This window comes from Pituophis catenifer, unplaced genomic scaffold (assembly GCF_029215685.1).
Source record: "Pituophis catenifer annectens isolate HBS135680 unplaced genomic scaffold, rPitCat1.0.hap2 SCAF_3, whole genome shotgun sequence".
In the NCBI taxonomy this organism is placed as follows: Eukaryota; Metazoa; Chordata; class Lepidosauria; order Squamata; family Colubridae; genus Pituophis; species Pituophis catenifer.
In genome coordinates this window covers 175,008,584-175,022,411 of record NW_027256883.1, presented here as the reverse complement: position 1 = coordinate 175,022,411, position 13,828 = coordinate 175,008,584, and the positions used below count along the sequence as shown (strand labels likewise).

Sequence of the window (13,828 nt, the reverse complement as noted above, 5' to 3'; positions counted from 1 at the left end):
CCACTTTCAAATTGTTGCCAAAAAAAATACCGTATTTTTCGGAGTATAAGATGTACCTTTTTCCCCCAAAAAAGAGGGTGAAAATTTGGATGAGTCTTATACTCGAATATAGCCCTGCCCAGGCTCTCAAACAGAGGTTTCAGAGGCTGAAAAAAGCCTCCAAACAGAGATTCAGAAAAAAAGCCTCAGAAACGAAGCTTCAGGAAAAAAGCCTCTGAAACAGAGCTTCAGGAAGCAGGAAAAAAGTTTGTTCTGAAACAGAGTTTCAGAAGTTTCAGAGGCTGAAAAAAAAGCAAGGCACAGAGCTCACAACCAACGAACCTGTTGCTAAAATTCACCTCTGGGAACGGGAGGCCAATCACCTGCCAATCAGCTTTTTTCTTATTTTCCTTCCCAAAAACTAAGGTGCGTCTTATACTCCGGTGAATCTTATACTCTGAAAAATACAGTACATGAATGTAGATTGCAGGAGTCTCCCTGTAGTCGCTGGGAGTTGACTCAAAACAACAACTATTTGGAAACTGGAAATCTATTATTGAAGTAAGATTTAAAAGAGCAATATGATTGTGTAATTCCAATAAAGTGTACCTGAACATAAATTATTGCTGTTAGAATAGCCACATATTTGATATTATATCAGCCAATAAAATGGTGCACAAATTCCAGAATGAAAAGTTTTGCTTTGTCTCTTCCAAATGCATTACATTTCTCCGAATTATGAGGCAAAGTAATGCCAAAGTCAGAGTAAACAGTTTGATCCCCTTTACAGAACCTCTCTCTTCCCACTATTACATTTTTATATTATGCTGGTTGCTAAACAGGACAACACGATCATGTCCTATAATCTACCTTTAAAGTATTTTAAGAAGTTGTATTTTCTTGAAAGACCACATCCCTACCACCACCAGTAATTTACATTTAAATTTTATTTTAAACAAAAGTATGTTTTTTACACAAAATACAGTTTTTTCTGTTGAAGTGTAGAGGTCTCCAAGTTGTTCCGATTATGCAAATTCTATTTCTTCAAAAAAAATTCCCTCTAAAACAGATTGTTCAAAAGCATGCAATGCATATTCAGAGCAAATCATTAAAGCAGCCACGTTGTTTTACAGACTCACAGGGTTATTTTGGAAAATGCTACTGGCTGTTTCCACATGCATGTTCATACACAGTTGCTTAGCTGGGACACAAATGGACACAGCTGGGGCAACTTCTGAAGCAAATAAGGAATCTGAAAAAAATGCAGCTGCTTTAACATTTAAAGAGAAGTACTTCATAAATATTTCTGATGATTTGAAGAACTTCTTTCAAAATACATGTGCAGCCCTAACACTCCCTGTAATTTGCTAGCAGTTTTTCTCCTCAGGCAGAATGTGGTAGAAGATTCTCAGTGGGAAACCAGAGGAAACCTATTTTAGTAATGGACACAGATATAAAACTGCTAGTAATGTTATTGGAGTCAATTAGAATAAATGAACATTAACTTGAGATCTTGCCGGTATAACAAGATAAAAGTGGGCATTGTGTATAGCATTTCATCAGAAGCAAAGAAAGCTAGTTTGCTCACAAGTTCTTAAAATGAATCCTCTGTACCTCATTTTTTGGCAATACTAAACACTAGTTAAGGGAGTGTCAGTAACACATATATACACTTGCATTGGTCCCCATATAAGGAGATCTCCTAAGATTTAAATACTTTACCCTTCAGTCTTCTATTTTTGTTCTGAAGACCTGCACACTGAATTTAGACAAAGAAATTCTCCCTTCTGCCTTATTTCCAAAGAGATTCTCCTTGTTTCCTATCACATACTATTTTGCTGTGCCAACTTGTGAGACAACTAATATTTCAGCATTCTTTACTCCACAATATCACAGAAATACTTATGAGCTAAAATTAGCAAGTTTTACTCACAGCCTGAAAAGCAGAACAGAATGTCTCCATTGAGAGATGACAGCCCATTAGAGGAACTGTGAGAGACCTGGCTCGAGGCCCAAAGGAGTCTTTTAGGGACAAGGTTACTGAGGAGAGAGTTCATCCTGAGTAGGCTTTGTCTTAAGTAGCCACAGACCGGCTGGCTTGACCTTGGGCAATCAGCAAGGCTAGAAATCCTTTCTTAGAATTATTGTTTGGATTTTTCATTGGGCTATTCCCGGGATTGAATATAGCACTTCAAAAAGATACTGCCTGGGAATGCAAGTTATCTGAATGTTTAGGCACAAAGTCTGTGCAAAACGTTGGTTATGCATTTCTTGATTTAAAAGTTTACCATTTTTTATAGCTGGATTAGAGACAGACAATGAAAAATGATGATGGAAAGATTATGTTTTCCTTCAATGTAAGTGGCATTAAGACAACCTTTGAGTGAATAGGGAAAGGGTAACACTATGACAAGCATAGTTATAATCTTTTCCAGCTGGGATCACAAAGCTAATACAAGGCCAAGAACTTCCTTTGTTAACAGATTCTCTTCAAGATATGGTTAAGATCTTTCAAGGCGTTGGGGGTATATTAGAAAGTCACACACTGCAAGTGCACTTTGTCTGTTGGATAATTCACATAAGTAAAAAAAGGTTTTGGCTTGTTTCAGGTATTTCTCTTATAATATGCAATTGATATAGTTATAGTTTCAGCCTTGCCATTTTCTTCCACCCTGCAATAATATGTCAATGCATTTATTATATGCTAAATATTCTGTATTCAGTTGAACGGTCCTTTAGATCAGGGATGTCGAACCACACCCACCCCCGTTTTAGCAAAGGGAAAAAACTCACAATACGTCCCATAACGACAATGTGACAACATGAGTTTGACACCCCTGTTTTAGATGATTTATGATATATTATAATAATCCACTTCTACATAATAAACTAGTCCTTAAAACCTGTGGTCGGGTCGACCCTGAGACCACCACCCCGTTAGCCCCTGGACCCAGTGGCATAGGGGGCCGAACTGATTACAAGGTGCACCTCGACTGTAGGTGGCACGGGGGCAGCTCCAATACTTAATCAAGTGGAAGGGCTACCCTCTATCAGAGGCGTCTTGGGTAAAGAGCAGAAACATTCAAGCTGATCACCTCATAGCCAAATTCCATGAAAAGAACCCGATCAAGTCTGGGGGGGGGATTACACCCCTAAAAGATATATCTGTACTCAAACTGTTTTTGCTTTGCACAGGTTGCCTTCAGGAAGTGAGGGAATGTCAACTTGTGAAGCTTTCCTGACCTGCTCCCAAGTTGCCATAGGCAGGAGGATGGGGAATTGTGCCTCGCAGCTGCATCAAGGAATTCGCATCTTAGTCAAAACAAAACACATCCTAGCCAGCTGAAATCAAGGCCATCTCCACGGAGACCCATAATGGCTGGAAGGAGTGACTTCTACGACCCACAAAATTTCTTTGTTGGCGAATGCGACTGATGACACACTTTGGGTGGAGAGGGAAACAGGGTCAGAGGCAAGGTGTGAACTGAGTGAAGTTAGAGCTGGCTTGCTGTCAGGGTTCCGACCGATGCCCTAATAAAAGCAGGAGCCTCAAGCAAAGTTTCAAGAAAAATCCAGTTGTTTAAAAAATCCATGTTGGCATGGACCAAGTTAAGCCAGCTCTAGCTTCACTTAGTCCAGGCCTTGCCTCTGACCCTGTTTTCCCCTCCAGCAAGGTGTGTCATCAGTCACATTCCCCAACGAAAAAAATTTGTGGGTCGTAGAAGTCACTCCCTCTGGCCATTGTGGGTCTCCACAGAGATGGCCTTGACTTTGGCCGGCTAGGATGTGTTTTGTTTTGACTGAGGTGGGAATTCCTCGATGTAGCTGCGAAGCACCATTTCCCATCCCCCTGCCTATGGCAACTCGGGAGCAGGTCAGGAAAGCTTCGCGAGTTGACACTAGTGATCTTTCATCTTCCACCAACAAATAATGATAGAGGGTGATTCCTTCCAGCCTTGCAATCTCAGAGCATCTTGAAGTTCAACCTGTTCATTGTCATTGAGTAAGCAAGCAACTTAGGGGGAAAGAATGATGTCTACTCCCTTTTCCATTCAGTCTCCTTATCCTTTGTTTGGCAAAACAAGTGCTTCATAAAAGCAAGGCACCTCACTTAAATACTTTGCTTTCACTCTGCTAAGCAATTCCAGCAGTGCATGCCAGTTCAGTACAATGAACCATTCATTCACTTCAGGTATATAGTATGTAACAAATGTTTGTCCTAGCAATTGATTAAGGTATGAAACAACTACATACTGCAATATCAGTAAGCCTCTAACTTCTCTACAAATGTAGCATGTAGGAGAAGTAAGAAAGCTTTATTCTGTATCACAGACATGCAACCAAGTTAAAGACCAGATTCAATCCAGCTCTTTTAGGGCTAAAATAAAGCAGCCTTCAATTTAAAACTATAAGACATACATGCATTCTTTTTCTTATAGACTTCAGGTATCAGTATAGAAAAGAAAATTTTAACTAGATGGAATATATGTCTAAAATTCATTAAATTTAACAGGATCCTTCTTGGGCATATTTTCAAGGGCTGCTGTGAAACAGAACTGCATTCATGTACATAACTACTGTCAAACATTATATATAAGCAAAATGCCCATTGGAATCATGCTCAATAGCACTGAAATTAACAAAGGCTTCTCATTGCATCAATACTAGATTATAATAGAAATTTAGCAAAAATATAGTTTGGCTGAAACTAATGTTTGCCAATATTGGCAGAAACAGTGCTGGCAGATATATACTAAGAACTTCTTTTCTGCCTCACTTTTCTAGTTCCGCATTTATAGAAAATATATAACGTTTCCCAAATGCATGCATAGAAAATGACAGGCTTTATTACCTTTACCAAAGTGTGTTCATAGTGAAGTAACAGATAGGGCAAATTTGGTGTGGAGGGAGAGGACGTCCAAAAACATACTTTTCTTCCAGGATGCGCTTCCATACATCGTAACTGGCATCTCCTTTATCCAAATTCACAATCACAGTATGGACCTACCTGTTACTGCATCTAGTTTGGCTCATAGTATTTTAACATTTGCCATCAAGGCAGTAGTGAAATCTAAAATTTATTACTACCGGTTCTATGGGCATGGCTTGGTGGGTGGGGGGGGGGGGTAATGTGACTGGGTGGGCGTGACCAACTTTCTTTTTTTTACTTTTAAAACCATTTTTTCTACAACCTCTTCAGCCGAAGAGGTTGTAGAAAAAATGCTTTTAAAAACCTCTGACGATCCCAGCTGAGCCACGTGAACATCAGAGGCCGAAGAGGTTGTAGAAAAAATGCTTTTAATTTTTTTTTTAAAAGCCTCTGATGATCGTGTAGCTCAGCTGGGCATGGGGGGGGGCAGGAATTTTTGCTACCGTTCTCCAAACCACTCGCCTCCATTGTTACCGGATCGGGCGATCCGGTCTGAACCGGGAGCATTTCACCCCTGCATCAAGGTCAGAGTAATAATCTAGCTAATCTAATAATGCCATGCCCAAATAAATAAATAAATAAATCTAATAATTAACAAAACTCAGTTATCTGTTTTGGTTTGTCTTCCAAACTCTCCAGGTCACAAAGATCTACTTCCTAACAGTTCTGAATCTAACTATTCATTTATTCTTCATCTATGAAAATCTCCTGTGAAAATTTGGGAAATCCTCTAGAACAGTATTGGAAGAGGCTCAGTTCAGTGACTCAATGCAGGAAGTATCTAATTCACTTCCTGCAAAGAAGCAATCACAAAACATTCAACCTACTCAAGCCCAGTACTGTCAACTTTTTGACATAGGCCAGGCAACAGACACCATTGGAAATACTGGAACTCTACTCAGTGATGGAGACCACACTTGCCCAACTTTTATCCTGGAAGAACCCTTGAAATAATCTCAGGGAAATTCTCATAAAATTTGCAAAAGAATATGAAAACTTTCTAATAAAATTTACTTTTAACCAGGATGGATAAAAATCAATGATTTTTTTTAACAAATCAAAAAAATCAGATTTTTTTTATTTAAATGGATTTTTTTGATTTAAATCAGATTTTTTTTATTTTTATCGAATTTTTAATAAAAAACTTTTGGGATAAAAATCTATCATAAGATAGTTTTCTATTTAAGATACATAAATAATTTAGTTTATTCAGCATGAAATGGAGCTTAGTTATGTAGCATGAGGCTGTATATTCTGCAACACTGGGACTATCGGTGAGTCAACAGTGGGTCAAAGGAGTAGCAGAGATGACAGTTGCTCTTTAAAAATTATGATTTAAATCGAGTTGATTTAAATCAAGCCTTTTTACTAATGATTTAAATCATGATTTAAATTGTGATTTAAATCAACTCGATTTAAATCAAATCCACCCTGCTTTTAACCCATACTTCTCACATTTTACAACATAACAACAAAGCATAAGGCTGGCAGCTGAAATATAGCATATTTAAAAATTTCCTGCATGCGAGCTCTAGCATCATGCAGCATGGAAAGTTTTTTTAAAAAAATCATTTTTTTCAATTGTGTTTTCATGCAGAATCCCCAGCAACCTTGACGTGGAAGTCACTAACAACAGCAGAGGAGATGCACTTCATCTGATTAGCTCATGCTAAATCAGGGGTGTCAAACTGGCGGCCTGTGGGCCGGATGCGTCACACGCAGGCCACGCCCAACCTAGCTCCGTGAATGGGAAAAACATCGTGAAATGTCATGTGACAGCAACATGATGCCATGAATTTGACACCTGTGTGCTAAATCAATTTATTCCCTGCCCACCCACCCCTTGCCAGGAGACATCATGGCCAGATATTAGGTTTGTTGGTCACTTGGGAGGTGTTTCCCCCCCCCCCCCTGAAGAAAAAGACTTGATCTGTGTAAAGTATCAGATGGTGGACTTTCTGAAAGCAAAGACTTTCATAACTGGAGTCCAGAGTATTATCCCTACAACATTTCATGGTAGTGAATAGGTTATTATTATTATTATTTTTAAAATGCAGGTATGCTATAGAACAGGGGTCTCCAACGTGCTATAGAACAGTGCTTCGGGGAAGAGCGCATATATTCCATGGTTCATACTTTATGCAAGCCTGGTCTAAATCAGTGTTTTTCAACCTTCACCACTTTAAGATGTGTAGCCTTCAACTCCCAGGCTTTCCTAATCCTAACCAACATGCATGTTGTTTTTCAATACTGCTTCCTAAACATTTTATTATGCTTGGAGGGAAAAATGAAAAACAAGTACATTTAGTAGTACCTGTTTAATGTCATTTTGTAAAGATACATCCTTTACAAAGTATTAATCCTTTTTATGTTGCTATTTTGTCATCGTAAAAGTATAGCAGATGCTCAGCTTTCTCTTTAAAGATACCAGAAAACAATAGTCAGCCAAAGAATTGGGAATTAAGGGGAAACAGCTACTATTCTCGCTGCCTACGCATCATTCCAAGATTAATGCCTAATAGATTGCCAGCTCCTCCTCTGCTATTCAGTTATTCTGGGCCCAAAGTGGGGGATGCCTCTACTTGCTGATACTTAACTTTTCCCTCTAATCAAACAGCTCTTGATAAGAAGCCCTCAACTTTCTTCATTTCCTTCCACTGGAAGCACCATTTCTTTCAACTTTTCTTAATTTCCAGAAAGGACCAGCTTGTTTTGTATTTTTTAAAAAATGTTCTCATGCCTTTCAATATAATTTTCTGTTTCCTCTATTATCTAGGAACAACTCTGAAAAACTGCAGAAAATTTACTACACAAGATTAGCCTGCAAATATTTATCTGGAAATTATCTACAAAGGACTGTGTAAGAATATTGTTTGTGCATTCTTCTACAAGTTAATTTTCTAAGTACCTCAACAGATTTTTTATGGAAAATTTAAGAGATTAATTTTTTTACCCTACACCAAAAAAAAAAAAAAGAATATTCCAAAAATCCATTGAATCCTTTTGTGGGTAGTATTAGCTTCCAGCAGAGTAACCAAAAGCACTCTCTACGGAGATTATAAAAGAGGAACATGAAGCAGAGAAACCAGCTGGGTGGCATAAGCAATGCTACTCCTTCTTTCACTAACCAAGCGAACTATGCTAGGGATCTTATTATTTTAATACATTTTACCATATGTTGTGCCAGGGGTGAAATCCAGCAGCTTCTAACAGGTTCTGGAGCACCAGTAGCGGAAATTTTGAGTAGTTCGGAGAACTGGCAAACACCACCTCTGGGTGGGAATAGAAATTTTACAATATCCTTCCCCCAGGAGGGGTGAGAATGGAGATTTTGCAGTATCCTTCCCCTGCCATGCCCACCAAGCCATGTCCACAGAACCGGTAAGGAAAAATTTTGGATTTCACCCCTGTGTTGTGCCTATCTGAAGGCAGAAGGCAGAAGGTTGTGTAATTTCTACCTCAACTTTGTGAGAAACTATGTTGTTAATTCTTTGTAATTGTGTCACAAATGGAAAAAGGGTGAGCTCAAAACAGACCCTAATTTAGAATATTACCGTATTTTTCGGAGTATAAGATGCACTTCCCCCAAAAAAAGAGTGGGTGGAAATGTCTGTGCATCTTATACAGCAAATGTTGCTAAAGTCCCGCTCACCCGCCAGCCCTCACCACCGCCTATCCCCGCCGTCCGGAATGGGCCAAAAATGAGACGCACAGAGGCCGAAAACAGCACCCACGGAGGCCGAAAACAGGGCACGTGAAGGCAGCGATAGGTGGCAATGGCGATGGATGGCGCCAGCACCGATGGGCGGCAGCGATCCCCGCAGCCTGGAACAGCTGACAGGAGGTATTCCAGAAGGCAGATCCAACCGCCAATCAGGTGCTCATGCTAAATCATGCTGTGCTGAAGCTGACCACACTGTTTGCTGTAAGGAGAAAATTGCTAGGAGGAAGAGGCCAATTTTTTTTCTTGTTTTCCTCCCCAATAGCTAGGGACGTCTTATACTTTGGAGCGTTTTATAGTCCAAAAAATATGGTATTTATTTATTGTTTATGACATTTTTTTATTTCCACTAACAAATTTTGTGTCATCAGTTCCTTAATTTAAGTACATTTTGTTTTTGGAAACCTAAAACTGCTGCTCTTTAAATAATAATCTGTGCAGGGTCATTATCCCAAGTCTTTTTTTTAAGTGATGCAGAATTTGTTTCCAATTTTGCCAGCTCTCTTTTGCAGGTAGATAATCAGGTTTTACCAGCTTCCCCACTGTTTACATACATTTTTCAAGTGAGAATCACCACAGGTCCCATTTAATTCAGTAAGATTTACTTCTAGGTAAATGTGCATGGAATAGCATCCCAGGTTATAACCTTTAATAATCTTTAATGTGTGCAAAGAGATATATCAGATCAACATAACCTTCAAATGTTTCAGGTGCATCTATTCTGCTGCTGGTAAAATAAGGCTAGGATTTTCATTTGTTGAGTGATGTTTATGGAAACAATTAAAAACAACACATTTGTAAACTTTCATACATTTATGTTGGCAATGAGAAGATACTTTGATTCCTGTAGTTAGATAGAAGAATCAAGATACCTGTCTACATGAAATTCAGAGTTTTGTTATGTATTGCTGTTCTTTCTGGTTGTTTTATAAAGTGCAATTTTTATCCATCCTTTAATGGTTAAAATTAAAGTCAGAATTAAGTCAGAAAACATGAGTACTTGAACAATGTGCAATGCAGAAATAATTCATATGTAACTTTCTATGAGTTGAACCTTACATCTGGATTTACCATCACATTGTGGGGGCGACATGGCGCTCCCACGTGACACCTTTCCTGCGCGAGCTGCATTGGCTTCCAGTGGTCTTCCGGTGCGCTTCAAGGTATTGGTTCTCATCTTCAAAGCGCTCCATTGCTTAGGGCCCGGTTATTTACGAGACCACCTTCTGCCACCGATAACCTCCCACCGGCCAATACGCTCCCACAGAGAGGGCCTCCTCAGGGTACCGTCGGTCAGGCAATGTCGGCTGGTGACCCCCCGGGGAGCCTTCTCTGTGGAGGCACCCACCCTCTGGAATGAGCTATCCCCAGGGATACGACTGATCCCAGACCTCCGTACCTTCCACCGGGCTCTGAAGACTTTTTTATTTCAGCAAGTCGGGCTGGGTTAAAAATCTTTTAATTGTTGAATTTTATGGGTAAGAGATTTTAAATTGGGGGAAGCCAATATAAATTTAATTTGGTTTTTATAGTATTTTAATGTTTATATTGTATGTTTTTTTTAATTTTGGCTGTTCACCACCCCGAGTCCTTCGGGAGAGGGGGCGGTATAAAAATTTTAAAAATAAATAAATAAATAAATAAATAAATAAATAAATAAATAAATAAATCATACATTTATATCTTGAACTCAGCAATTTATAAACATCTAATGATTAAAGCTTGCTTGATCCAACTAGAAAATTTCTTTAGGATGTGTTTTGCTCAGATGTAAAAACAGATTTTTCAAAAATTATGGACAGCACTTTTTTTTAAAAAAAGCAGTACTAGTACCACTCCCTTCTGTTTATGAACCTCACCCACATATTTTTTATTTTTTTTTAAAGTGTCTGTGTTTTAGAATCAAAGGAAACATATTTAGACTACATCATGAAATCATTCATGATCATCATGAAAAGGCTTTTCACTCACAACTGCAGCAACATCTATTTCTAGAGAAGATGTCTTAAGCATCACAAGGATTTCAGCTAGATCCACTGTTTTGCAGATTTGTTTTTAAATGTTATCATGACTAAATATCCCCACTTAATGACCTTAGGAGCATGAAATCCCAGCAATAATCTTACTTAGGTGTGTGAGGCCCTCAAGAACCTGGAGGCAGGGGTATGCAAACAAAACTCCATAAATTGAGATTATTTTCCAAGAGTTTTATTTAGTGAGAAATGTTAGAGATTGATTTGTGCGTTTCTGTGTGTGTGTGGAGGGGGGGAGGGGTTGTCGGTAATTTAACATGAGTAGAAAATACCTCCCAATTGCAATCCTGCTAATACAGAATTCCACATTTCAGGGAAACTTCCAAACACTGCCTGCTAAATGCACTAAAAATCACCATACAGATCTTCATAACAAATGCCCAAGGTCAAGGGGTGGGTTAGCACATGTAGCCCTGGCTCTCTACACACTGTGTTGGATTTCTGCCTGCAGGCTGATCTTCTGAATAGGGATTTCCCGGATACAGAATGTTTAGTGCAAAGGAAATGGTTAGTCCCAAATTTTAAAAAATTAGCCATCCTCAAGCAGAACATTTGGAAGGGATAAAGGAAAAGTACAGCCAGATAATTGGCCAATAAGATACTTTTCATCAAGAAAAATGCTGCTCACACTTATCAAAACAAACAAACAAATGAAATTGCACAGCTGTTAAACTGGAGTTCAAAATTCAAGGTTAATTATGATCAGTTAGCAAAAACAATGCACAAGTGGCTAAGTTAAAGAGCCCCTTCAATTATCAATTACTTTAAACTGTCCTCATCAAAAGGCTAAGAGGAATTTGCTCAGCTCAAGGGTAACTAGAGGCCTTCGTGAATCATGCTTTTATAAGCAGTGCTTTTACAATCAGCTTCCGTTCTCTTCTGCTATCCTGTCACTTTGCTTTATGCAGTTCTACGTATCACTGGGCTTGGAGTTTTTTATGGGATTATTTAAAAAGATTATTTAAAAAGAAAGAAAGGGAGCAAAGATGAAAGGAAGTAAAGGCATCCTGTGATGACAGCTTCAATGTCCTTATGAACAGAAATCAACAAAGAAGGTGTAGGTTGCATATGTATGTGTATATCTATCTGTTAGGAGTAGGACTTACAGATCAACAAGTCAATGATCATTGATGGAGAGAGTAAAAAAAGATTAATCAGTCAGTGATTATCAACATTTGTGCAAGAAAAGAGACTCATTGTTGAAGGATCTGTTGAATATATAGCATTCTCAGAAATCAGGCTCTGTGATTCGGGCTAATTATGCAGAAACACAAACAAGAAAGGGGCAGTGGCAAAATCAGTTAACATATGTGCAAGCATGAGGTCATGCTGTACTCAGTGCAAGGCAAAAAAATGAGAACGCCCGTCCTTAACTCTATCAAGAGAAAACAAAGCTTGGCTGAGATCAGTCTATATTATTATCCAGCTGTTTGATCTTTTAAAACGAAGGCCTCAGATGATTACAAAACCTATCAGTTCTTCTAGTTTAATAATTCAGATACTCCAGATTGCAATTATTCCATTTATATATTTCTCAGATTTGTAAAACACACTTATGTGGCTTATAAACTTTTTTTTAAAAAAAATTAGCTGCCATAAAACCAATTTAGCAAGCAGAATGCAAAAAAAAAAAAAAAAAAGAGGGAAGAACTCTGAATTGCACTATTTTTATTAGAAAGGACACAAGAAAACTACCTTATTCCATATCACTCACTCATCTAGTTTTGTACTGAACACTGACTAGGAGAAATCTTCTACAGACAGAATATCAGCTTATGTTTTTCCATTTTTTGTTCCTCAAGAGGAAAAATAAAGAAATTCTGCAAGCCGAACAATCACAATTTATCTTTGGTCCAAAATATTTTCATCTATTTATACATATGGTAAGTGTGATCCAGCTACAGACTCACATAAAATCTCCCTCAGAGAATACAGCCTCCACTGAAACTACTATATTTTAAAATCTTGACATGCAAACCCATAATTCAATTTTGACTTATCACCAACATAATAGAGTCAAGATAGAAATATATGGCTGATACTGTAGTTTCACCCAGTGTTTCCTAGCCTGTACTTCTTCAGATCTGTTGGGATCACAGGGACACTCATTTCCAGAAAACATGTTAAAAGAAGGACAATAGGAGTTTCAGTTCACTCTATTTGGAAGAAGCCAGATGTGGGTGGCTGCATTCAACAGCCTGCTAAACATTGAGGATTAGTGGCACAAGAAGATATTATCCAAGAATGGGTGCTCATTAGCTATTAAGGACAGGTCAACATAGAAACCTTGTTTGATTCATCGTTCAAGGTTATATATATATAACCTTGGTTATATATTATATCAAGGTTATATATTATATAACCAATCAACCAGAATAGCTCAAGGTTGAATAGAAAGCTACTTCCACAATTAGTTCCCAAATGTACCCAAGATAAGGCAAAACAAGTACTATTGTGAAAGTCAGCCCCCAGTACCCAGTAATTATTACGGTGAGTCAGAAAAAAAAAACCCTGGCAGTGTTTTATCACCTTCCTGATTTAGAGTTAAATACTTTCAAAGATCCCGTATAAAATATCTGCTTCAATAAAGGCTATTTATGGTATGCTTATCCAAAAAAAAAAAAAAAAAATCCCTCAAAGGAGTTTTAAAACTAGAAATAAATTTGAACTAATAAATTTGAAAATAAACTCCAATGAAGGGGAGTCCGCTACTCCCCACTCATCAGGTTGCTATATTGGTATCCACACAAAATTTGCTTCATTGTAATATAAACCCACTGTTTTTTAACCTGTGTTCTGGAACTACTGTAAACCCTTCTGCCCTGCCTTTTACATAACAGACCTTCAGATTTGGGAGATGCTGTTTTGCATACTAGGAATGCATCAAAATGAGTAATATTACTCACCAAAGTCCACAGGAAGAGGGGTCAAAACAGACAAGAGGGAGTATGCACCAGGGTGGATTTGATTTAAATCGAGTTGATTTAAATCACAATTTAAATCATGATTTAAATCACTAGTAAAAAGGCTTGATTTAAATCAACTCGATTTAAATCATAATTTTTAAAGAGCAACTGTCATCTCTGCTACTCCTTTGACCCACTGTTGACTCACCGATAGTCCCAGTGTTGCAGAATATACAGCCTCATGCTACATAACTAAACT

General features: G+C 38.2%; 1 protein-coding gene across 2 annotated transcripts in view; it reads right to left on the bottom strand.

Moving 5' to 3' along the window:
• The window catches only part of RAP1A (RAP1A, member of RAS oncogene family), a 101,214-nt gene that overhangs the window by 47,694 nt on the left and 39,692 nt on the right, over window positions 1–13,828 (bottom strand). The gene's annotated exons all lie outside the window — the stretch shown is intronic.